This window comes from Rhinolophus sinicus, linkage group LG15, assembly GCF_036562045.2.
Source record: "Rhinolophus sinicus isolate RSC01 linkage group LG15, ASM3656204v1, whole genome shotgun sequence".
NCBI lineage: Eukaryota > Metazoa > Chordata > Mammalia > Chiroptera > Rhinolophidae > Rhinolophus > Rhinolophus sinicus.
Genome location: NC_133764.1, coordinates 43937071 through 43960385, shown reverse-complemented (window position 1 = coordinate 43960385; position 23315 = coordinate 43937071). Strand labels below are relative to the sequence as shown.

The 23315-nt window shown below is 55.0% G+C and overlaps 1 long non-coding RNA gene across 1 annotated transcript; it reads right to left on the bottom strand.

The window, feature by feature from the left end:
- Positions 1-5003: 5003 nt before the first annotated feature.
- LOC141568849 (uncharacterized) lies at positions 5004-9880 on the bottom strand. Its single transcript, XR_012492081.1, has 3 exons — positions 8651-9880; positions 8198-8420; positions 5004-6619 (listed from the first exon to the last, which is right to left on the bottom strand). It is a non-coding gene; the product is annotated as an uncharacterized LOC141568849 (long non-coding RNA).
- Positions 9881-23315: the final 13435 nt, after the last annotated feature.

Sequence of the window (23315 nt, the reverse complement as noted above, 5' to 3'; positions counted from 1 at the left end):
AGCCTTCAGTAGGAGATGGAGGAGGGCTGCTTTTCATTGTGATGTCTTATAGTTTTGGGGGTAGGCAGTGGAAACTTCTCAGGCCTTCAGCATTTGTCCATTGCCGCATGGATATCTAAAGAAAACCGGACAGAGAGAAGGGAAACAGACATCTGTGACCCTCCAATCTCTAAACCTGCCCTGAGAAAGGGTGACCAACTGTCCTGCTTTGCACCAGACTAAGAGGCTTCCTGGGATGAGGGACTTTCAGTGCTAACGCCAGAACAGTCCTGGGCAAACTGAGATGCTAGTCACCCAACCCAAGCATGAGCCCCAGAGGGATGGGGGAGAAACCAGTTATTTTGAGGTCTGCTGCCTGATTTCTTATTCGATTTTATTACGTCCTTACCTAATTTTAGCCTAATGTCTTCTTATTATTTGTAGGTTCCTCAGCCTTCTTTTCAAGGTAATAATGCCTGGATATTTTGATTTGGGGGGTCAGTGGGGCTGGGGATGGTAGCTAGGTTATTCGCCTCATTCATGCTGAGAACCACAGGCTTGGGGTGTGATCACAGCAGCCAAGCTGGCCAGCTCTTCCAAGGGCCACAACCACCCAACACCCATTTCTAATGAACACATGAACCTTCAGAACACCTGCTGTGTGTGGTGTCTGGAGTTATCCCATTTCAGTGATGGGAGAACTGAGATGGTGTCATTGGCCCCAGGGCTGGGTTCGGGGAGAGCAAAGCAGGGTCCCCTGGACAGACCACCTGCCTCTGCCCCCTCACCCATCTCCTGTGGAGGCAAAGATGGATATTTTCTTGAGGTCAGGAATAAGCCCTCAGCCCCAAGTGCAGGAGAGTCTGCTGCTCCTCCTCTGAAAGTGGCCTGAACCCCATTCCCCAGACATTAATTACATAATTAACTGAAGATGGAGAAGCAGGAGGAGGTCATCTGGCAGGATTCCAAAGGCAGGGAAGGGCTTCAGAAAATCTAGATATTAGACTAAACCTGCTCTCACAGCAGCAACTGGAGTCCAAGAAACGGAATCCAAAGAAGCGAAGAAGTAAAGGAGATGTCTGAGAGAACTTGTGGAGGAGCGGGAGAGCAGTGGGCAGAGCTGTTCTGGAAGGTGGGCTGCTCTGGGGCTGGCCCGCAGCTGTTCCCGCCCTCACCCTCTCTCTTCCACAAGCCCTTTCCCCTTCAGCCTCTCCCTCCCTCTGCTCTGCACTCTTGCCCAGGGCCCTTAGAACCCAGACAGAGAGTGGCAGGAAGCAAGAGCTGAGCTTGCATTTCTAATTGACCTTGAAGTGTCAGCTAGAAGGGGGACTGGAACCTTCTCAGGAAGATTTTCTGCTGGCTTCCTACTGGGTCTGATGACTCTGGGTCTACGGAGGCATTTGGGAGGCTGCGGAATTTAGAGCTAGGTTGCCCAGCTCCCTTTTCTGGGTGGGCCTAAGTGCTCCTTTCCCAGAAGGCTTGGGTGGATAAGCGGACCCTGGGGAGGTCCGTCTCCCAGGTGGCAGTGCTTTGCGCACTAATCTGGTGGAGTGGTGCTGGGTTTGGGCTGGGCTCCACTTTGGGGGCCTGCTCTTCTGTCGGATGAGGATGCCTCTGTGAAGCCTCTCTCTAGTCCTGCTGGCCTTCTTGGAGAACCCCCAGGCCTGGGGGTGGAGGGAGGCCTGGGGGTTTCAACCACCTTGTCAGAGAGAAGGACCCAACGCCCTTCCCACACTTGGTGTCCATCTTGGGGGAGCCTGAGGTGGAGTGCTGGCCTGTTTACACCCTGCTTGAGTTTGCTTCAAGCCAAAGGCAACTTCCTGTTTCCACCAACAGGCTCCAAGAGAGATCAAAGCAAGGGTAGGTGAGTTCAGGGAAGTGGAATTGAGGACGGCTGGTAATGGGAGGGTTGAAACGTACGTGGAGAACTGGCGCAGGGGAGGACACAGGGGACAGAGGCCGAATTCCCAGAGCCCTGGCTTAGCTCTGGCTGTGCCTATCCGATCCCAACCCCTCCTTCAGGAAGCCCAGGCCATCTCCCCATCCCTGAATCCTGGCCTCACTGCGAAGGCTGCATGTCGCCCTTCTCTGTCCCCAGCAGGGTTCTCCTAGTCCCCCTCCTAGCACAGGGCTCCCTGCAGAGCAGGGGCCACAGCAAGAGGAGAGGAGACGCGGGTGCCCTGGGCACTCCCCTCCCGGCGACTGGCCCCCACCTCTGCGAGGCGGGCCTGGCGAGAGGCAGGGCGCCTGTGAGGGGCTCAGGCAGGCGGCGGCTGTCACTCACGCACTCACGCGGGAGGAATGCAGACGGCAGGGCTGCCCTGTGGTCACGTCTCCGCCCCACCGACGTAGGTAGGCGCCCAGGTACCCAGCCTGTGGGCCTTGGGAGCCCGCCAAGCTGCTGATGAAAGGCGCTGCAGATTAACCCTTTCTTGGCCACACCCTTCACTGCCGCCGGCTGCTGGGTGGTCGCCCACCGCGAGGGGCGAGAGGCTGAAGGAGAGGCTGTGCACCCAGGCTAATGAGTAGGCGGCCTCGGCCTTGGAGCTCCGGCAGGGGTCTCCCTCTCCTCCCCCCCACCCCCGCCCCCGCTGGCCTCAGCCCTTTTGGTTCTAGGGCTGACACAGCTAAGAGACAGGACTCCTGATAACAAATGACTCGCCCTCCCCGCCCCCCCCCCCCCAGGGTTCTCCACCGGGCGCTAGCCAGCAGCTTCCAAAGCCGATGTGCCCTCTCATGGAAAGTCCCTAGAGTTCAAGGGAACCGGACAATATTCCAGAACTTCATATATTCATCCAGCACACACATTTGAAGAGCTGAGAGGATCAGCTCAGTTGTTAGACTCGGGGAGAGTGGGTTCTGAGTCCCATTTTCTCTGGTCTGTAGAATTATAGCGTCAGTAATTCAAAATGTGGGGTTATTTTTGTCTGTTTTAGCAGCAACCTACATTTGAACCCCAAGCAGAATCTCAGGCTGAAGCCGAGTATATAAATCAAACAAAGTGGAGAGTTTCTGGTTGGAGTAGGGAATGAGGTCCCCTTTCCCTGTGACCTATCTCGTGAGACCACTGACCTAGGGAGGATTCCAGGGAACAGTTTGGGAAGCTCCGCGTTGGAGGTACGGTGTGGGATCCTTTTCGGCTCTGACACTTTCTCTTCCTTTTATGTGCATTTGCTGGGTGATGCAGGGACATCTCTGTTCAGTGGGGGCTTTGCCAGCAGGTATTTGCTCTGTGTCCTGGGCTCACTGTGGGCTTTCTGTGATGCCCTGATGTCTGGGCTCTGCTTCCAGGGTCTGGGGGCTGTGTCCTGTGCTCTCCATGGAGGGCCCTGCGTGGACCTTGTGATTACCTTTCAGGGTCCGTGTCCTGGGGCCTGTGCCCCCTCTCTATACTCGGGTGCCAATGTGTCCCCACCAACCCCTGTGTCTCCCAGCCCCTCTTTCTTTCCTGCTAAGCGTTCCAAGAATCCAGATGTGCACAGGGTATCTGGTGGGCAGGGTGAGGAGGGCAAAGCTCTTGAAGCTAAAGCTGCCTCAGAGTTCAGATCTCTCCCTGCTACTCGCCCCTGCCCCCCGCCCCTGCCCCCCCCCCCAGAAGTGAATCTCTCAGAGATCAAAGCACTTTGTTGACCCTCCCTGAACTGGGCCAGGTCTGAGAGCTCCCAGGTCTCCTTCTTAGCCAGCCTCCCTGGGGAGACGCCCCCCATGCCCCCTGAGGAGTGGGAGTTGCAAGAGGGGAAGGAAGTCTGAGGTCCAGTAGGAGGCAGAGCCAAGTGGAGGCAGGAAGCCAGGAGGCCCAGTGCCCAGCTCTGACCTCCACCTGCCCACCCACTCACTCCCCAGGGGTCTCTATGAGCCTCACCGCCCGGAAGTGGAGTATGCCACCCTGAAGCTGGGTTTCTTGACGGGCAGAGAACGTAGACTCTGGCTGAAGTGGGAGAATTAGAAAGTGGACCTCAGAAAGGACTCCATGCCTGACCTACATGTCCAAATACAACTCATCTCCCTCAGAAACTGGAGCCTCGGGTATGCCTCATCTGGCTTAAAGGCATCACCATCTTCAAGACAAGCATGACTAGGATGTCCATCCAGCGGGTCACCAAGCCCCATCGTTTTGGCATTAGTGGGTCAAAGGTGCCTGCTTTTCTGTCTAATTTGATTGCTCTGGACTCAGTTGAGGCCTTTTTTTTTAACTAGTCCCTGAGACTATTGCAAAAATGGCTGATCCCCTGTCTCCAGGGAGCACACCCCAAGCCCCCCCATCCCTCCTCCGCTCTGCACTAAGAAGGTTCTCAGAACACAGGTTGGAACATGCCACTCTCATGCTCAAAAACCTTTGATGGCTCCCCATTGCCAGCAGGATAAAGTCTCAACGTTTCCTGGCATGATCTGGTGCCAACTTACCTTGCCAGCCTGGGCCCCCACCATGTACTTCACCCCCTTCAACTCCAGCCACATCCAGTGGCTTGTTTTACCCTGATCCTGCCGTGCACTTTCATGGCCGACCACCTTGGCTCACAGACAAGCTTGTTCCTGGCACTTACGATGTAGTGGGGAGAAGGATTAATTATATAATCCCATAAATAAATATATCCTTACAAACTGATAAGTTCAGGGTGTCTTTAGGAACTCAAGAAGTTACAGTGAGGGGGGGACACATGTAGACGAGAGACTCAGAGGCTTCTAGGCAGAAGAGGCACTTTGGGGTATTAGATTCCAGGTACCTTTTGCATTACCCTTTTGAACGCTTGGGGAGGTTATCTTTGATCTTTTGTCAGTACGAATTTCCCTGTCCCGCACACCCAGATTTCTTGTCATCTCTGCCTAGCTTGTATTTCATTCTGCCTTGAACTGGAACCTGTCTTGTGTGTTGCAGCCCCGAGACTGTGAGTAACTGAGGGAGGGAGTGCCACTCACTCAGGCTTAGGACACCATCATTCGGCACACAGTAGGTCTGGAACACGGGAGGCCTTTAGTAAAAGTGTTTTTATTTTTGAGGAGAGGATGCGGAGACTTCTGCATTGAATGCGCATGGAAGTAGACCTTAAACCAGGAGACATTCTCTGCCAGGTATTCAGCGAGGTTTGGCACAGAAGCGAGTGGTGGGAGAGATGGTTTTATGGTCATCTCTTCTCTCCAAAGCTCTGTGCCCTCCCTATCTAAATAACTCCTAACCACCTTCCCAATGTGCCTCACAATCCTCCCAGTTCTGGCCTAGGAAGCAGCATTCCATTTGGCCCAGCCCCCTCCCCAACCTTCTAACCCTCCAACCCCCATGATCCACATTAGGATGGAGTGGGGAATGATGGGGAGGGGCTCTCTTTTCTTACTGGAGGAGGGGGTGCTGGCATCAGAAGCCAGGGGTATCATCATCTGGGCTTCTTTTGCCATCCTCCATGGTGCCAATGACCCCGGAGCACACCCCCTGCAGGCTGCCCTGCTGGCCTGACGGAGGGTCTGGGGGAGGAAGGTGCCCTCTTTCCCTTGTTGGCACCCCACCACTAAATGCCAAGCAGTTCCTTCGCCCTCCAGCTCCTTGGGGGCAGAGCACAGAAGGGGTGAGCCTGCCTGGCTTTGAGGAGGGGAGGGAATGATTTGGGAAGGACCCTAATCTCGAGCCTGCCTCTGCACACGCACTGCCCTTCCCCCCAACACAGCCATTTCCAGATCACAGGGCAGCAGGCAATTTCCCAGGTTTTCCAGTTCCCTCGAGCTTCCCCAGGGACTTTCCCATTAGTGGTGAACTTTGGATCTGAGCAAGGAATGGAGTGAGGCTGTTGAAACCATAAAGGTGCCAGGCTGACCCATCAAATCCCAGCCCAGGCCGTTGCGGCCAGGTTCTTTGGGTAAGCTCCGCCTTCATGAATCCTGAGGTCTCACGGTGAGGATCCATCCTCTGCCTCAAGGAATTCCCCAGTCTGAGGGTGGAAACCCAGCCCCTGCTGTTAGGCTGCTCCCAGGGTGCTGGGGGCACAGCATGAAACCAGGACATAGATGCTTGGCTTGTCCATGTGGGCCATCAGTGGAGGTGCCCAGCAGGCTGCCCAGATACAGCCGGCTCCCTCACTTCATTCCTTTCCTCTGAGGACCTGTGTCTGGTAGTCTTACTGCACCTTTTTTTTTTTTTTTCTGCATTGTCCAGGTGACTAGTGCTGCTGGCAGTACAGGTGGCAGCTGGCAGGTGGGGAGAGCGAGGGAGGAGGAATGTGCCCGGGCCAAGCATGAGGCCACTGGACAGTCCCAGCAACTCACCCCCTCCCTGTAACCTGCTCACCCTTCTGCCTGCCCACCACAGTCCTGGTCCCTAAGCCAGGGGTCAGGTAGCCATTCCAGGGAGGAGACTTGGCCTCTAGACATAAGGGGCATCTTGTGGGGCATTAGTCATTACTGCAACTGACATTTTAGGAACACTAACCCTGAGCTGGCTTATTTAATCCTCACCGTTAAATCTTGTATTAACCCCATTATACAGGTAGGAAAACCAAGACTCAGGACAGTGAAGTTTCTGATACAAGTTATCTTGCCTGACATGGAGAAGCAGTGGATGGGGCTCAGAGGAGGAGGCTGTCTTGTAGATCCACAGCTCCTGTGAGGTGGAGACCCATCAAAGGTCCTTGTCAGCCCAAGATGGAATTTCCCCCTGCAGTGAGAAGGATTAGAGGTGGGCTGTGAGGGGCACAGAGGGGCAGCAGTCCAGCACCCCACCGCATGCCAGCAACGCTGCACTGAACCACCTCTGGCCACCTCCTTCCCTCACCTTTCCTGAAGCTGAGGAAGCAGGTGGAGAGATGATAGCGCCCAGAGGCCCTGATCTCAGCAGACAGCTTACTGTTCCCCCAACCCCAGGCATGACGGCCCAGGTGTTCCACTCTCACAGGCTCAGGGCAGCATCCCTGAAACCATCCCCCCCCACACACACACACCCATGTGCCCCGTGGTCCTCTCCCTGGTGGGGCCTCAGAACATGGCCAAGGGCCCAGACCAGTGAGACGGGGACAGACTCCCCAGCTTTGTTCTGATCTTGCTGCTCACTCTCTCCCTCTGCTCCCTCCCCACCAGCTTCCCTTCCAAACACTCAGTCATTCATTCCCCAGACCACCTACAAACCACCCATTTGCCTGGACCACACAGCTCCTCTGCCCAGCTCAGCTCCTGGGGATAATGGCCGCTCCCTCACCCCCATCCTTCCAGGACCCACCCCCAAGCCTAATTACCACCTTGGCACCTCCGGGCAGGGGGGAGCAATGACCTCTGTTTATGCTTGGCAATCTCTCGGAAACAGGAGGCCTGCTTTCCTCTGGACATCAAGAGGCAGGAGCAAATTAGAGACCCTCAACTGAGCCCCCTCTGGGCCCTCCCACCCCACCACTCCATCTCTGGGCCCAGGGTACAGGGACAGGGCAAGAAGGCAAGATGGTGGAGCCCCCTGTTTATTTCTCCATCCTCCTGGGCACAGTGAGGCGATAGAGGATGAGTAGACCCACACTGCCCTCAGGTGCAGGGTCAGGAAGGACACCCCAGAAGGAGCACTGGACCGGGAGTCAGAAGACGACATGTTAGTTCTGTGCCCTGACTGCTGGCACTCTCCCTCCCTCTCCACCTGTTTGCGCCTCAGTTTCCTAGTGTGTGAAAGAGACGAGACACCTGGTCTCCGTGGTCTCAAAGGGCTGTCCCAGCATGGGGCCTTGAGCCCCAGGCAGGTGACTGAGAGGTGCTGACTGAGGGTCTGCACTGCTGAGGGACCCCTGACCAAGCAGAAGAGCAGAGAGAACTGAAGTGGATGGAGGAGGCTGTGGAAGAGGGCAGGTGGCCAGGACGGAGGCAGAGCTGGGTCCACCTGACACCTGTCAACACTGGTTGGGAGGCGGGATTGGGCACGATGCCAGGTAAGGAATGCAGAAGGCAGGAAGTCCTCACAGGCTTCTGGAGCTGGCGTGCTTTGCCCGGCAGCCCCCCCCCTCTGTCCCCCCCCACACACACACGCGCAGCAGCAAGATGGGGGCAAGTGAGGGCCTCCCTAAAGTGGTTTCTGATCCTGCAGGGAGCCCTCTGCCTTTCCCTCTGAAATGTCTACACTCACCCAAGTCCTATGACAGCTCCATGAGGGCAGGAACCAGTCTATTCCAGTGCCCAGCATGGGCCGTGGCTTAGAGGAGGTGCCCAATAAATGTGAGATGAGTGCATGGGGAAAGGAACAGCTGGGGGAGACTGAGCTTACCTGTGGCTCCAGGGCTTAGGGTTGGCAGGGAGAGGGCAGAGCAGTGGGCGGGGGTGGGGGTGGCGGGTTCCCCCTCACCGGCAGAACTGAGCCAGGCCTAGGCCCTGGGGGCCAGGGCCACCAGGACTGGGCCAGGGCGGATGAGGTGGTCTCTGTGGGGTCTCTCTCAGGATCCCTCCTTCCCCCATAATTACTACTGATTAGCTTCACCACAACAACCAGGCTGGAAAGAGAGGGGTGTTTGGGACATGATGAGGAGGAAACAAGGTAGAGCAGAGCACTCAGGACAAGCCAGGGCCCCCAGCTGAGCTCCCTCCCCACAGCTACACACACACACACACACACACACACACACACACACACAACCAATCTGGAAAATTCCAACAGAGCCCCATCTAAACAGGCCTGAGAACAGCAATGATTCGGGGAAATCAGGCCATCTTCGCAACTCACCCTTACGTATTAACTCAAAATGCTCCTGCTGAGTTCCTGGGAGGAAGGGTGGATGGAGATAGCTTCTGGGCAGAGGGGAGCAGGGAACGGAATAAGCACTTGAGGCCAGAGGGAGCTTTGGCAGGCAAGTAACGTCCACAGTCACAACTCAGGGCCCAACCTGGAGAAGTCCCTGGAGCCCCCTTGCTAGTACTCAGAGAAGTCTTCCTGCTGTTCACTTCCTCTTCCTGTCTGATCTGTGCTAAGCCGAGGGGTGAGCAGACAGATTGCAGGGACGAAAGCTCTCACCCATTCTTCTGGAGACAATCTATGTATGTTAGGACCTCCTCTGGAAGCTGCGGCAGTACAGCTTGTAGAAGGTGTCCCCTTCCTTTCCTGACTGTTCTAGGGCAGAGAGCTGGGAGACAGGCACTTGTGGACTGGGGAAAGAGAGGTAAGGTGGAACATGCCTGCTTCCTCCAGAGCGCCATCTTTGGAGAAACTACTATTATGTAATCACTGGTAGTATTAGCTAGCACTTAAAAAAGAAATTTACTCTAGGTCTGAGCACTAGACTTCACGCTTTACAAACACTCCTTCACTGGCTCACTGTCTTTTAGGGACCCTCCCCCCAACACCTGCTATGAGAGATCTCCCCAGTTTGATGGGGGAAGCACTGCCCAATACCTCCCTTCATAAGACCCTAATTTAAAGAGAACCAACTCCTACCTTCCGCAGACCCTAGTCTGATGGGGGAGACACAATATACAAACAGAACGGGCACTCCTGACCGTGTCTCCTTCCCGAGTTCCCCCCCACCCCCAAAGGAAGCTGGGTTTTTAGAGGTGCTGGGGACCACGAGGCAGCAGCAGTTTGGAGAAGGCACACAGGCTTCCTGGAGGAGCGGCTCCGTGAAGGCGGTGGGCTGCCTGGAGGAGGCAGCAGGGCCTGGCTGGGCACGCGGAGGAGGCCGCCCCAGCGGCGCTCCCACGACCTGGGCAAGACCGTCTGGGCGCCGTCTCCGGTCTCGGGGCCTGCGGTCGGGGCACCGCGGGGCCGTGTTTGAGCCGGTCAGCTCCCCGCGGAAATTACAGGGGCGCTCAGCGCTGCGGTCGCGCCCCTCCTCCCCCACCCCGGGGCAGCACCCGCTGGTTGGAGGCGTTTAAATTGAAAGCAGCTTTGGGGAGGGGGGGAGACGCGGGCCGCTGAGCAAGAGGAGGGGGCGCCAGGCACAGCGACCCCATTGTCTGCGCCTGCTGAGGGGCGGAACCTTGCGGTGAGAGTGGCGCCCCCTCCCCTTGCTCCAGCCTTGCACGCTCCCAGCCGGTTCCCACGCTGCCCACTGGCCACGGCCCCTCGCCCTTCTCCACCTGGGTCTCTTTCTCTCTCCTCTAGTAGCATATACACACACTTCCTCCAGGAGGCCTTCCTAGACTAACAAACACTGATGGTCCCTGCGTCTCTGAGTCACAGAAGGTCAGGAAATTAAGGTTGAGTTCTCTAAATGGCCTTGCTGACCTTGGGCAAGTCTCCCTTCTCTGGGCCAGAGTGTCTGCTATAAAAATGTATTATAGATACTTAACCCTCTCTGCCTACCTCTTAGTTATTTTAAAGATGATTTGAACTAATGTATGGGAAAGTGGTATGAAAGCTATAAAGCGCTGCAAACATCTGAGGAATAATATATACCAAGAATAACTCCCCCACCTGCTACTTTTCACTGCGCAGGTGCGTTTGTACACAGGCACAGTGGTGCTGGAAATCTAGCCTGCTGAGGATGGGGTGGGAGGGAAGGTAACCTGCCAACAGTGGAGCAGGGAAATCATGGTGGACTTCTTGGAGGAGGGGAGTGTGGAATGGGGCTAAGAAAGAGGGAAGGGAGCAATACTGGAAAAAGGAGAGTGATGTCGCTGCCTCTGAGGAAAAGTTCAGGAGGATAGGCAGGAACCAGGAATGAGGAGGGGCTCAATGGAATGAAAGATCCTGCCTGGGGGCTGCAGCCAGAGGAGAAATGACCTGAGGAGAGCGTCTATTTGCCCAGTTAGCAGGTGGCATGTCTCTTGGGAAGGCAGATTGGTGGCAAAGCCTGGTGCAGCCAGGGATTGTGGGTGGGGGCCATGCCTCTTACCCTGGAGAAATGTGGTGAGCTCCCCTTGGCCCCTTCCTGGTTCTTTTTCTTGAGGCCTTTGGGCACCCAGAGGCTGGTCCCTGGGCTCCGGGCACCAGGTGCAGGGAGCTTGGCTTTTTGTTTCCTTTGCTTCCAGCAGCGGAAGGTTGTTTGCTAGGCCTGGTGCCCAGGGATGTGCCCACTTGCTCCACACCTGGCAGAGCCACATTTCTGCTCTTCTTCTTGGAGGTCCCTAGTGGGCAGTCAGGTATGGGGGTAAAGTCCTCGGAACCAGGTCGCTGTGATGGGTACCTGACACACACTTGGTGGCAAGATGGAGAATTGAGCCTGGCCAGAGGGAAAAAGAATCTGTAAGGGCTCCAGGAAGAGGAGACTGAGGAGCAGCCCTGGAAAGGAGGGAAAGAAGAGGGTGAGGCCGAGGAGGGAGGGCAGAGGGCTGGGCCAGGTGTTTAAACACTACCAGGGGAGTCAGGCTGTCAGACAGAGTGCCTTCCTGGTCCTACCCCAACTCTCATACCCGCTCTGGGCCCCAGCCTCTCTCTTCCAGAGCCCAAAGCTGCTCAAAGGCCTACAACAGAGAGGGCTTTGATCTGGCAAGTGGAATGAGATCTACAAGTGAGCTTTGGGGCACAGACTGAGGTGGGAGGGTGGTTGCTCAGGAGCTCTGCCTGTCCTCTCTTACCTCCTTCCCTGGCCTAAGCAGCTGCTGAATCCACCTACCCAGGCTAGCTCATTCATGCACCATCCCCATAGCTCATGCCAGCTGGGCACATGGCAGGGATGCCGTGGGAAAAGAATGAGCGAGCCCAGTAAGGGGTGGTGAGCACGCAGAGTGACCTGATGGGTGAGGGCTGGGCCACCCTTGTCCAGACAGCTGGCCAGGCTCAAGGAACCTCCCTGACCCCAGGCCTGGGACCCACTGAACACAGCCTTTCCTAGGGGCAGGGCCCTGAAGCTTCCTAGATACCACACTGCATCAGCAGTAAAATACTAACAGACTCCACTCCCCATCCAGGCCAAGGGCAAGCCCTCTCAGGGTTCTCTCCTGGCCCCTTTCCTTCCTACCCCTCCAGCCCTCCCATCTTCATGGCCCCTCCCCTCAGAGCCCCAGACTGGCTTCTGCACATACCGCATACTCATTGGGCAATGATCGAGATTTTCCCAAACCCACCTCTTGCAGGAAGCCCACCAGGTTGAGCAGGGACGGGGAAGAGAGGAACCAGAGCCCTTCAGGCCTTGGCCCTCAGCCCCCACAATGGCGCAGGCCTGAAAGAGGCAATATCCGGTTTTATCCTTGCCCACCCTGCCCAGCTCCAGGGTCCTCGGGGTCAGGGCTTTGAGCAGTGGGGGGAGGATACTGAAGCTGAGGCCTCTCCAGGCCTGGGACCACAGTTGACAGGCTCAAGATGGGGTTGGGGGGTGACTCTCCTGGTTCAAACACTTTCTTGGAGCCAGGGGTGGAACTTCTGGGAGTGTGAGTGCGATAGAAAGAGGCTTACTCACCCATCTGGGTCTCCCTGTCATCAAAATGCCCGTGGACAACTATCCCAGAGGAGTCCTTGCTGTCAGGAACTCAGGTCTGATGCTTCCAGAAAGGGCAGCTGGAGGAGGGGACCCAGAAGGGGAGAAGGGGAGTTGCCCCAGATGACCTCCAAGGCTCCTTCTGAGCCACGACTCTGCAGTCCTATGATCCTAAGAATCTTGGAGCCTGAGGTGTTGTGGTCCCAAAATACCGGGGTTGTAACAATTGCCATCATAATGATGGTGCCAGTCACTGCTACGAAGCGTTCCATGCACCATCTCCCTGGACAGGGAGCCCAACCCGGTCTGACCAACTTTAGAGCCTGCTTGCTAAGCTGCTTCACTGCAGCTTTTGTGACCCTAACCCTCTCCATTGGGTCTGTGATTCAACAAATCACCAAGTCCTGACTAGTATCCCAGGTGGTGGGTGGATCCTGGCAGGGGAGGCTGAGGGCAATAGTTCTGTCCTCTGATGGGTAGGTTCCTAGAGGAGGAAGATGGACCAGAGAAGGCAGAAGGGGGGGAGGGGAAGAGGGTATTTCAAAATGGTTAGGAGGTAAGGCCATCTTGCACAGTAGGCTGGGCACTTCGAGTGAAATGAGCTTGTTTGAGACTAGGGGACCGGAAGGACCAAAGAGGGCAGGACAGAGGAAGGGCGCCTGGTCTGGCTGCATTCCCCTCCTCCACCAGCCATGGGCCCAGTGTCTGAAGACCCAGACCCCAGGAGCAAGTAGGCCTGTGTCTGGAAAGCCTCCTGTTTCTGTACCCCCTGCCCCAGCTGCTCAGCCCTCTGCTCCAGGCTGCAGGCCACTTTCAGCTGAACCCCTAGGGGAAGGGCCCACTGATCTCCCCCAGGGCAGATGAACAGCAAACAGCTGGAGAAGAACATCTGCTCTTCCCCTAGTGGAGTCCTATCCTTGCTGTCCCAAAGGGATGGAACCTGCAGGCCTCTTCCCTCCCCACTAAGGAGACAGGGCTATCTTTGCAGGCATCCGAGAACAGAGAACAGAGAAAGTAAACACTTATCCAGTGCTAGCCTTCTGGTAAGTGGGGACACCTTCATTTTGAGGAGGGGAAACTGTGACCTAGGCAGGTGTGGACACTTGGCCAAAGTCCCACAAAAAGACTGCATGCTGGTTGGTCAGGCCCCAAATCCAGCTTTTTGCTGGCTTCGAGGTGCTAGGGGATGTGCACCCAGCAGGTGTGTTCTGTCCCCATTTCCACCCCTCCCCTCCCCTCTTCCTCACCCCTGGCCCATGAATTTGCCCATGAAGAGCTGTGGTGTTGACTGGGCCCCTCCCCAAGGCAGGGCAGATAGCAAGACTTCTGGGCTCTTCAGCAACCCCCCATGCAGGCCCACTTCCCATTTCTTGATGGTATGGCAGCCCTTTGGCTGGCTGGTAGGCATGGCTGACCTCCACCGAGGGCCATATCAGGCACCGGGTTAAGCATTCTAGCAGCTGACATGTTAATCCCCTTAACAGCCTTATGAGATAGGTCCTGTTACTCGCTCCATTTTACAGATGAGGAAACTGAGGCTCAGAAAGATGAAGTAATGCTCAAGATCACACAGCTGTAAACAGCAGAGGTGCTATTTATATCCAGAATTCTCTCTCAAAACCTCTATACCCCTCCCTTTGGTGATGCAATCACTAGGGGTGTGACTTTCCATCTCCCCTAATTGAGGTTCTGCTGGATTGGAAGAGCAAACCCTCTCTTACCTGCCTTCTGGCCTCTCTGAGAAGGATCAGCCTGGGGATCTCCATCTAAGAATTGAGGCCATTGCTCCGAGCCCAGGGTGCTGGGCTGCAGGAGGAAATCGGACAAGTTGTGAATCCAGTTTCCCCTCTGCTCACCTGTCACAAATTGGAGATCAGCTCCCTCCAGGGTCAGGAGGAAATGACTTGTGGGGTACCTGGTGTTTGGAGAGTGGATAAAGATACAGACTCACATCCTGCTACTTGTTTTCCGTGAGACCTTGGGTAAATGATTTCTCTGTGCCTCAGTGTTGTCATCTATAAAATGTGGAAATAAGAGTAGCAGACTCTTAGGGATAATGAGAAGATTGAGTTGGAAAGAGTTTGCCGAGTTTGGAACAGTGCCTGGCACACAGGAAATGCTATTGCTATTATTATTAGTTGGAGAATCAGGAGGAGACTGTTTAAAAGGAGAGGCCAGGAAATATGGGCAAGTCTATAAAAAGGACATATTTGATTTTTGTGGGGGGGTGGGGGGTGAGTGTCTAGGTTACCTAATTTTCAAGGCCAAGGGTTCCTGAGAGGGAAGGAAAGGGTGGATGGTTTCCAGGTGACATTCCTCCCTTCCCACCCCCATCCCCAGGAGGATAAAAATTCCTCACTGGTTTCTGTGCTTTCATGTGGAGCCTGCCAAGCCCTGGCCAGCATTCCTCTGCCCCTCCTGCTGGTTGGGGGCTGGTGGAGGGGGTCATTAGCCCCTTTTACAGCTGTGTAAAGTGTGAGGGTAGACGCCTGTATCTGAGGTCCCAGCTGGGAGCTGCTTGAGGCTTGAAGCCGGTGGCCTACCCTCCAGCAGAGGGGCTTTGAGGCTGACGCAAAGGGGAGGAAGCCTAGCGAGGTGGGTGTTCAGGGGAACAGCCCCGTACCAGGGCCTACAGTACATGCTGATGCCTGTGATGGGAACCAGGAAGATCAGGTCTGGTCAGTCCCCTTCCGCCAACCCCATCTTGACAGCCCCTGGAGACAGGGTTCCATGTGGACACCAGGGGCCATGCAGTATTACCCAAGGGACACAAACCTCTGCGCTGTCCCTCAGCTCCCAGGCTACTGGGGGGCAGACACGACCTAGAGAGACATCCAATCCAACTGGTTAGAGCTGCAGAGCCAGGCAAGATGGAGGAGAAAGTTGCATGGGTAGAGAAGTACGGGCAGGCTTCCTGGAGGAGAGGGTTGACAAGATCAGGGCCCGGAAGGGGAGGGTCAGGACTGGAGCTACAAGGCTCGGTGTGAGGGACATGGAGACCTGCTCTTTTATTCCTGTGCCTCCATGCACGTGTGTTTTGCATCCATCCATCCATCCATTCATCCATCCATCCATCCATCCATCCATCCTTCCATCCATCCTTCCTTTGACCCATTTTATGTTTACTTGTCTGAGCAGGGCCTGCAGAAGCCCTTTCCCCACCAGCTGGAGCTGTCCCACTAAACGATGGGCTAAATGACAGGTAGGGAGCGTCACTGAAGTTTCATGAGCAGCTATTGCAGGAAGGAGCCCTGCACAGGGTGGGGGCTCCTTGAAGTGTCTTCCAAGGTGTCCGTCCTGCTCTGGAGTGCTATGAGGTCCTCTGCCTCCAGTTCTGCTCTTTAAGAGCCTGGAGCTTTGGCCTCCGGCCAGCTGCTTCACCCATTTCTGCTGCTCCTTCCCTGCCATCTCCAACTCGCCCCTCCTCCCTGCTTGGGCCTGGCCCCACTGTGGCCCCTGTGGACTTTCATGTCCCTTCTCCCAAGCCTCCCTACCTCTGGCCTGGCCTCTTTGCTACAGCTGGGGCTATCTCTGAAGGACTTTGCTGTCATTGTGGACTTCCTTGCTCAAAAACCTTTCATGGCTCCCCATTGCCTGCAGCAAAACAACCATCTGCCTTTTTCAGAATGGGCTCCGGGCTCTCACTTTCACACATTACATTTGCTCCACCTACAGCGCCCTCCTTCCCCTTTGCCACCGACTTGCTTGGAAAACAACCACTACTTCCAGTCTAGGCTCAGAAACAGCTTCCTTGATGAAGGTTCTAGCTGGTGTCCCTGCCAAGGCAGCGATTGAGCTCCTGGGATGGTTTCCTTGAGGACAGGGCCCCTCTGTTCATGTTTGTATCCCCAGCACCCAGTAGGCGCTCAACAAATGTAACTGGACAGTTGAAGGAGTCAGTGAGTGAGGGAATCCCATCCTTGTGCATCGAGGACTCCCAGAATCCCATCACTGCTTGCCAGACTCTTCCCCATCTTTTGAGGGCATCTCAGAGCCTCCCAGCATTACTGCCTCCCCTAGAGCCCTCTCACCTGGGAAGCCCCACTCTTTCCTGTGCCCCCTCCTCTTTCCTGCGTGTCATCCTGTGTCCAGTGGCTGCTCCCTTGAACTACAGGCTTCTCAAGGCCGGGAACCGAGTCTTCCTTCCTTCATGTTGATGGGTTGTCATTAATGTTGACAGAAGCTCTAATGCTCTAAACACTTTCACCACCACCCTCTTCAAAATTAATTCAGTGCAGTTTCTGAGCTCCTGTGGTTAGCGTGCGCTGGGCACGGTCCTAGGCTGGGGACGCAACTGTGGGGCCTCATCGTCCTGTGGGGGAGGCAGACATAAACAAACCCACTAAGGTCAGGCCACTATGGCCTCCATCCCCACTTCAGAGCCGAGTTACTGAGTCCAGAGAGGTTGAATCTCCTGCAGGGTCACCCGGTCAGGGAGGAGGTGGCCAGGCGAGCCCCCAGGCTGCCCCTTTTCCCTTGCGGCCCAGCAGTTCTTTCACCCAGCCCAGGACCACCCAATCAGACAGGTATTCAATAAAGGGATAAATCTACACTGCTGAATTCCGTTTTTAATGATAGCAAATGCAGCTTCTTATTTTGTTGGGAGTTTCGTTGACTGGGAATCCAGTAGGTGTCCCAATGAGGTGATGAGCCTTTTCTCTTTCTGGCCTGAAAAGACATTTCGAGGACAACTTGTTACTCCCGGGATAAAATCAAAGTCCGGGCCCCTCTTGTTCTTCCACCTGCTTCCTCTGTTGCATCCCTCCTAAGTGGAGAGGGCTGGGCCTCATCTCCTGGGGGTCTTTTCCAACCCTGGCAGCTCTGGTGATTAGTTATAGGATGAGTCCTTGGTAGTCCCAGGCTCCCTCTCAGAGCAGAAAAGGGCTCCATCCAAACTGGGGGGTGAATTCCCTGCCCAACCCAGGAGTCTGAAGCCAATCTCCCCTGCTGTGGCCCCAGAGAGAGCAGATGTCCAATGGGGAAACCTCTGCCCTCGGAACCCCTGGCTCTGTCCCTGAGGTCTTGCCTGTCTTGCTGTGGAGCAGGCTCCCAGCCCCCACCAGGCTCACCTGCTTGGCTCCTGTCCCGGGGGACACAGAGATGTTATCCCTGAGGGAATGGACCTCAATGGGGGCATTGTTCCCACCCTGTCCAGAGCAGAATCAGGGAGGAACAGGACAGTCACTGGGAATGTCCCTGGTGCCACACAGGCTAGCTTTGTCCTCCTCCTCCCCCGCCCAGCCTGCCCTCCTACCTGGCTGGCCCCCCGCCCTCTTTACCCCACCTAGACCACAGACCCTCCACTGTCCCCTCCTCAGGCTCCTCCATGACCTGGGGCAATGCAGCTGCCATAGGGGTGCGGTTCGGGCTGGCCTCGGGCAGTTCTGCAGGAGCAAGCTGTCCCCTCTCCATGACAGTGCTCTGCAGAGCTGGGCCTCTGCTCAGGTAGGCCCAGCCCTGCCTGCCCAACTTGTCTGGCTATGGCACCCCTGTCGGGGGCGCACCCATCCAGCCCTTGCCCTAGACCTGGCCCCTCCTTTCCATGTACCAGCAAATGTTGTACCAGCTCAACGTTAGCGACCCTACATGAACTTCCTGACCATAATCACAACCATGGGCCCCTGGAGACAGAATAGACTGAACATAAAAGTCAGTTCCCAAGAGCTGACCCCAGAGCCAGGACTCCCGGATTCAGGTCTCAGCTCTGCTAGTAGCTGTGTGATCTTTGTGATTCACTGCACCCCGTCGGATTCGTTGGTCCCAGCTATACAATGATATTGTTGGACCATCTTCTCCAAGTTCTTGTTGCCTGGTGTGGTTGCCTCATGGGAAGTGGAGATGCTGCTAGAGACTGACCCAGAGAGAAAAGAGCCCCTACCCCCAGACCTCTGCCTCTCCTTAACCTCCAGCCTGAGCTTTGTCCCCAAAGCATGAGTGACAGCTAAAGAAAGCTCATGGAAAACTGCACTACTGCAATGAAACTGATCTCCAGCTCCAGCTCCAGTTTCTCCTCTGAGTGGCCCCCAGGCCTCCCTCACACCTGCTCTGGTCCCCTTTGTACGTTAGGCCAGGAGGCTAGCTGTCTTTCATCCACCTCCTGCTCCATTCACGTCTTAAGCCTGAGGCACCACCTCCCACCTCCTGGCTGGGGCACTGATTGCTGTAGGCTGGCCAGGCGGGCACCCCAGAGCCCAGCTTTCCTCCCCCTTTCTCCCACCTGGAAAGATCACAGGGAAGGGAGATCAGGGTGAGGAGGGAGAAGACAAGAGGGAGGCATTGTGTCTTATTGGATGCAGCAAGGAGTTCTCAATAGTGGGGTTTTGATTTGTTGCTGAAAAAGGTATAGATTCAGGAGGGCTGCTTGGAGGAGGGGCAATTTCTCACATGGATTTAGTGCATGTTGAAGCCCAGCAGTGCCCGAGAGCAGGTCCTGCCCTTCCTGTCAGTACTAGTCAGGGACATTCACTAATTTATTCAGCAAATGTTCATTGACGTTGACCCTGTATGAGGTAACATTTCAGGTTTTTGGGACTACAGCTGTAAACAAAACAAAACCCCTGTTCTTACAGGATTTATATTCCTGAGTGGAGTTGAGGGAGACAGACACAAACAGGTAAGAGGTTAGTTGGTTCTAACCACTCAGGAGAAAACTTAAAATGGATAAGGAAACAGGGAGTGATCAGATGATAGCTTAGATGAGGAGCTCAGCAGGCCTGTCTGAGATGACGTCTGAGCAGAGAGCTGGATGGACAGGAAGATATCTCAGGCAGAGGGAACAGTAAGAGCAAAGGTCCTGAGGTGGGGAGCGCTTGCCACATTGACAGAAGAGCAAAGAATGGAATAAATAGAGGGGAGCGTGGTAGGAGATGAGTCTGGAATCAGAACACATAGGGCCTTGTAGACTGTGGCAATTACTCTGAATTTTATTCAAAGTGATGTGGGGTAAGATACACAGCCAGGGTGCCTCTCCTTTGGGGCCCCTGAAAGGCTCTATCAATCCTTTCTTCCTTACTGCCTCCCAGGATTAGAGAGAAGTTAAGAGCTAAATCTGGGCTTCAGACAGACCAAGGTTTACTTGTCCGCCCATCCATCCATCCATCCATCCATCCATCCATCCATGTGACAAACGTTTATTGCATACCTACTCTGTACTTGGTTCTGCCACTTACTAGCTGGACGATCTTGGGCAAATGGCTTGTTTTCCTTATTTGTTAAGCGGGGTGAGCAATAATTCTTACTTCAGAGACTTGTGAGGGCTAAGTAAAAAATGTACTTAAATTGCTTTGCACAGGGCTGGACACATAGTGGACGCTCATACATGGTCACTACATGACTAGTCCCTAGTATTTACAAGCTCGCCCACACCAACCCTCAGTGACCCGCCCAAGGGAGTCTGACGTGCAGAGAGAGTGGCCCTGCTCTGTGTTCTCAACGCTTTCCTGTGCTCCTCTCTCTTTCCAAACTGCGCCTCCCCTGCCCCTGCTCTCCACCTCCTGCCTTATGGACAGTGTCAAAGCTCAACAGAACGGTTCTCTCTGGGCGTCACATTTTAGTTTGTCCTCTTTACTTGTCAGCCCACTTCTGTGTGCCCCAGTCTGTGGGCCACCCACACCATCCTCCCCAGAAAGGTGTTGTGTTATCTTTTGTTGGTCCCAACGGAGGGCCCAAAGGCCAGAGACAAAAACTTAACTTCTAGGGAGCAAAACCTGGGAAAAGCCCGGGCTTTGAAGCCCTCTGGAGTCAGACGTGTTGAGCAAACCCTGGCTCTAGCACAGCCTTGCTGTTGATCCCTGCAAGTCACTTCATGTCTCTGGGCCTCAGTTTCTTTGTCTGTCCAAGGGAACGATAACACCTGCAGGCACAGGGTTGGTGGGGGGTTGGAAAGCATATACATCCGGCTCCTGCGTGAAGAGCGTGCTTTGCAGGTCGCTGTTACCAGTGGAGGAGTTGGGCTGCATATACCCTCACTAAAGAGATGGTTCTGGGCTGGGACCTGGGGTGTGAATCCCGGAAATTGTATTCACATGTGTGTGCAGTTTCCTCGGGGGTGAAGATCTGTAGTTTTCATCAGGTTCTGCAAGGGGTCCTGAGCCAAAAACATGAGGACAGGAGGATGACATGGCCAAAAACTTTTAAAAAGTTGAGGAAGTCTAGAATTCGTTCCTTCATTTTTTAAAAATTCAATTATTCCGTCAACATGTTTTTGGTGCCTTCTCTGTGCCAGGCCCTCCTGTGGGGGAGCCACAGACACACAGGACGGTGCTCCGCCTTTAGCAGTGAAACAAACTGGGAGCATTGCACTTTACAGTCTACAGAGCACGTCATCGGGATCATCTTCAGTGATCTTTTCTGCTCCCCTGTGGGAGGTGCTGTGCTGCAGGTCCATTTTACAGATGACAAAATTGAGGCCCAGAGATGCTAAGTGACCGGCCCAAAGTCACACAGCTGATAAGCCAGGACGGAGAGCCTACACACCTATGCCTCCCTTGGGCATGTCTACTGGCCCACTCGGAGTACAAAACTGCTTCCCTGGCACTGGGGTGCAAGGGGCGTCCTCTCCTTTCAGCCTTTGTCTCCATATAGGCTGTTTCATTCCCTCCTTCTCCTGGCCTCAGACCTTGATGTAGCCCACTCACTGCTCTCTTCCATGGGATCAGTAAGGCCCCAGCCTAGCAAGGGATCCCCTCAATAACTCCTATCACTGCGTGTGATTTCTCCCCACCCCCCACCCCCAGTGGAGGGATGCAATCTGGACTTGCTGGAAGAAACAGGCTGGCTTCGGAGTCAAAGGTGTTGAAGAAGGGAGGGGGAGGCTTGTGCATGAGATAGCAGGGTGGGTGGTGAGACAGAGGGCACCTGCTGAGGGACCCTCCCCCCCCACACACAGCTTCCCCAGCCCTCTCCAACACAGTCTTTTGATGCTGCTGAGGATAAGCTAGGCCTCAGCCCACGCGAAACTCTTCACACACACCTCCAGCTCCAGGCGGTCCCCAAGACCTCGTCAGGGGCTGGCCCCATGCCTAGGTCCCAGCCCTGGGCGCCGGGCAGCAGTGAGGGGCGGGAGGCCCAGCATGCTCCAGTATTTATTTATTTATTTGAAGGCCCAGCATTTACACAAACTGGCTCTGATTCCCTGGGGGCCGGGAGGAGGGGGACGCTGCTGCCTGGTCCTTTGATGTGTGAGAGGAGATGGCGAGATGGTGCTGGGAGTGCTGCTGCCATGGGGTGTGTGTGCGTGGGGAGAGCGCTGGTGATGTCACCTCAGGAGGCCAAGGGTGGTGGGTGCCATGGCCAGGCCTGAGGCTGACTCGAAGGGGTTGGAAGGTGCCCTTCCTGAACTGGACCCTTGGCCCGCAGCCTGGCTGCCCCCACCCCCAGGACTACAGCCATTGCATGGGGTTTGGCAGCATGTATACCCTCCGTAGCAAAAGGGGAGAAGGTTAGCAGGAGGAGGGAGGCAGGGAGCCAGCAGCTTCCGAAGCCCTGTGGGCAGGGCCCAGGCTCTAAACAACCTCATTCAGAACCACCCACCCGCCGCCCCACAGAGAGTCCCAGAGATGGTGGCACAGCCCCAAGGTCAATGTCCATGGGTCAGGGGCATCGAGATATAGGCCAGAGACCCACTCAGAACCACAATGATGGTCTCCCCACATGTGGAGGGTGACCAAGGGGATGCACGCTGCCGAGGGATGCTTACTCATAAGTGAATGAATGCATGAATGTATGAATGAATGAAGGCGTGAACACAGACGCAAAGATAGGCACATAGGTGTCCATCTAGCCTATCGCCCCTATTTATTTCGGAATGTCTTCCATGGGTCAGACACTATTCTAGCGATGAAGGAATAAGTGAAACACAGGAAATCCTGGGCAATATGGGAGGAATGCAGAGGTTAGGGGAAGCCAGAGCCGGGGAAACAGTCAGCCCTTCCTTTTAGCCCTGTCATTGGAAATAATTTCAAACTTAGAAAAAGTTTCAAAAATAAAAATAGTACAAAAAGTATATCTTTAATACATTTCACTCGATTAGTCTATTGTTAATATTTTACTCCATTTGCTTTCTCTCTCTCTCTCTCTCTCTCTCTCTCTCTCTCTCTCTCTCTCTCTCTCTCCCTCTCCCCCTCTCTCTCTCTGTCTCGCAATGTTTTCCCTGAACAATTTAAGAGTAAGTTACATACATCATGGCCCTTTACCCCTAAATATTTCAGCGTGCTTTCCGAACACTAGGGATACTCTCAGTTATCAATTCCATAAATTGGCATCAATACAATATTTTATCCAATCTACCATAGCTGTGTTCCAATTTTGATTGGACTTAATTCAGTTGACCTAATAACGCCCTTTCCAGGAGTTACCCCCTGCAGTTCACAGGAACCCAGGAGGTCACAGACCTACAGGGAGGGAGACAAGCAGTGACAGAGCCATCCAGAGACCTCAGGCCAGAAGAGAGAGCTACCGAGTGGGATGGAGTTGAGCACGTGTGTGTAGGGGAGGGAGTGGTCCCAAGAGTCCCCAGCAGGTTGGGATGTCCTGACTCTACATTCTGCAGACCCTGAGCGGGCAAGAGGGCAGCCCCGGCCTGGACCCATTTGAGGGCTGTCAACCTAGAAAACAGAAAAACCCTGAATTTCAAGAAGGTTTACAAAGCTGCACAGCCAGCGAGCATGCGATCAATCTCGCCTGCCACCCTCCCAGACACACACTCAGGGGGTGGAAATGAGTGGGTGGAACCACATCAGTTCTTCCAGATGTCCCAGGCTTGGGCAGGGCCAGGGGTGGCCAGTAGGAAAGTGGTGTCCTGGTCCCAGGGAACCTCTGGAATTTATGGGTCCCTAGGATTTGTGGTGGGTGGAGTTTCTATCCAGATCTTCCTTGGACAGCCGAAATCTTCCTCGCCCTCTGAGGTGTCTTCCAGAAATAGCCCCCATCCCTCTTATGGGCTCTGGCCCCCTCCCCACACTCTTGATCTGGCTAGAGCTGGTCCACCCAGGGCAGGGCCCCTGCCTAACTTCTTCCCTGCTCTATACCCATGCCTAA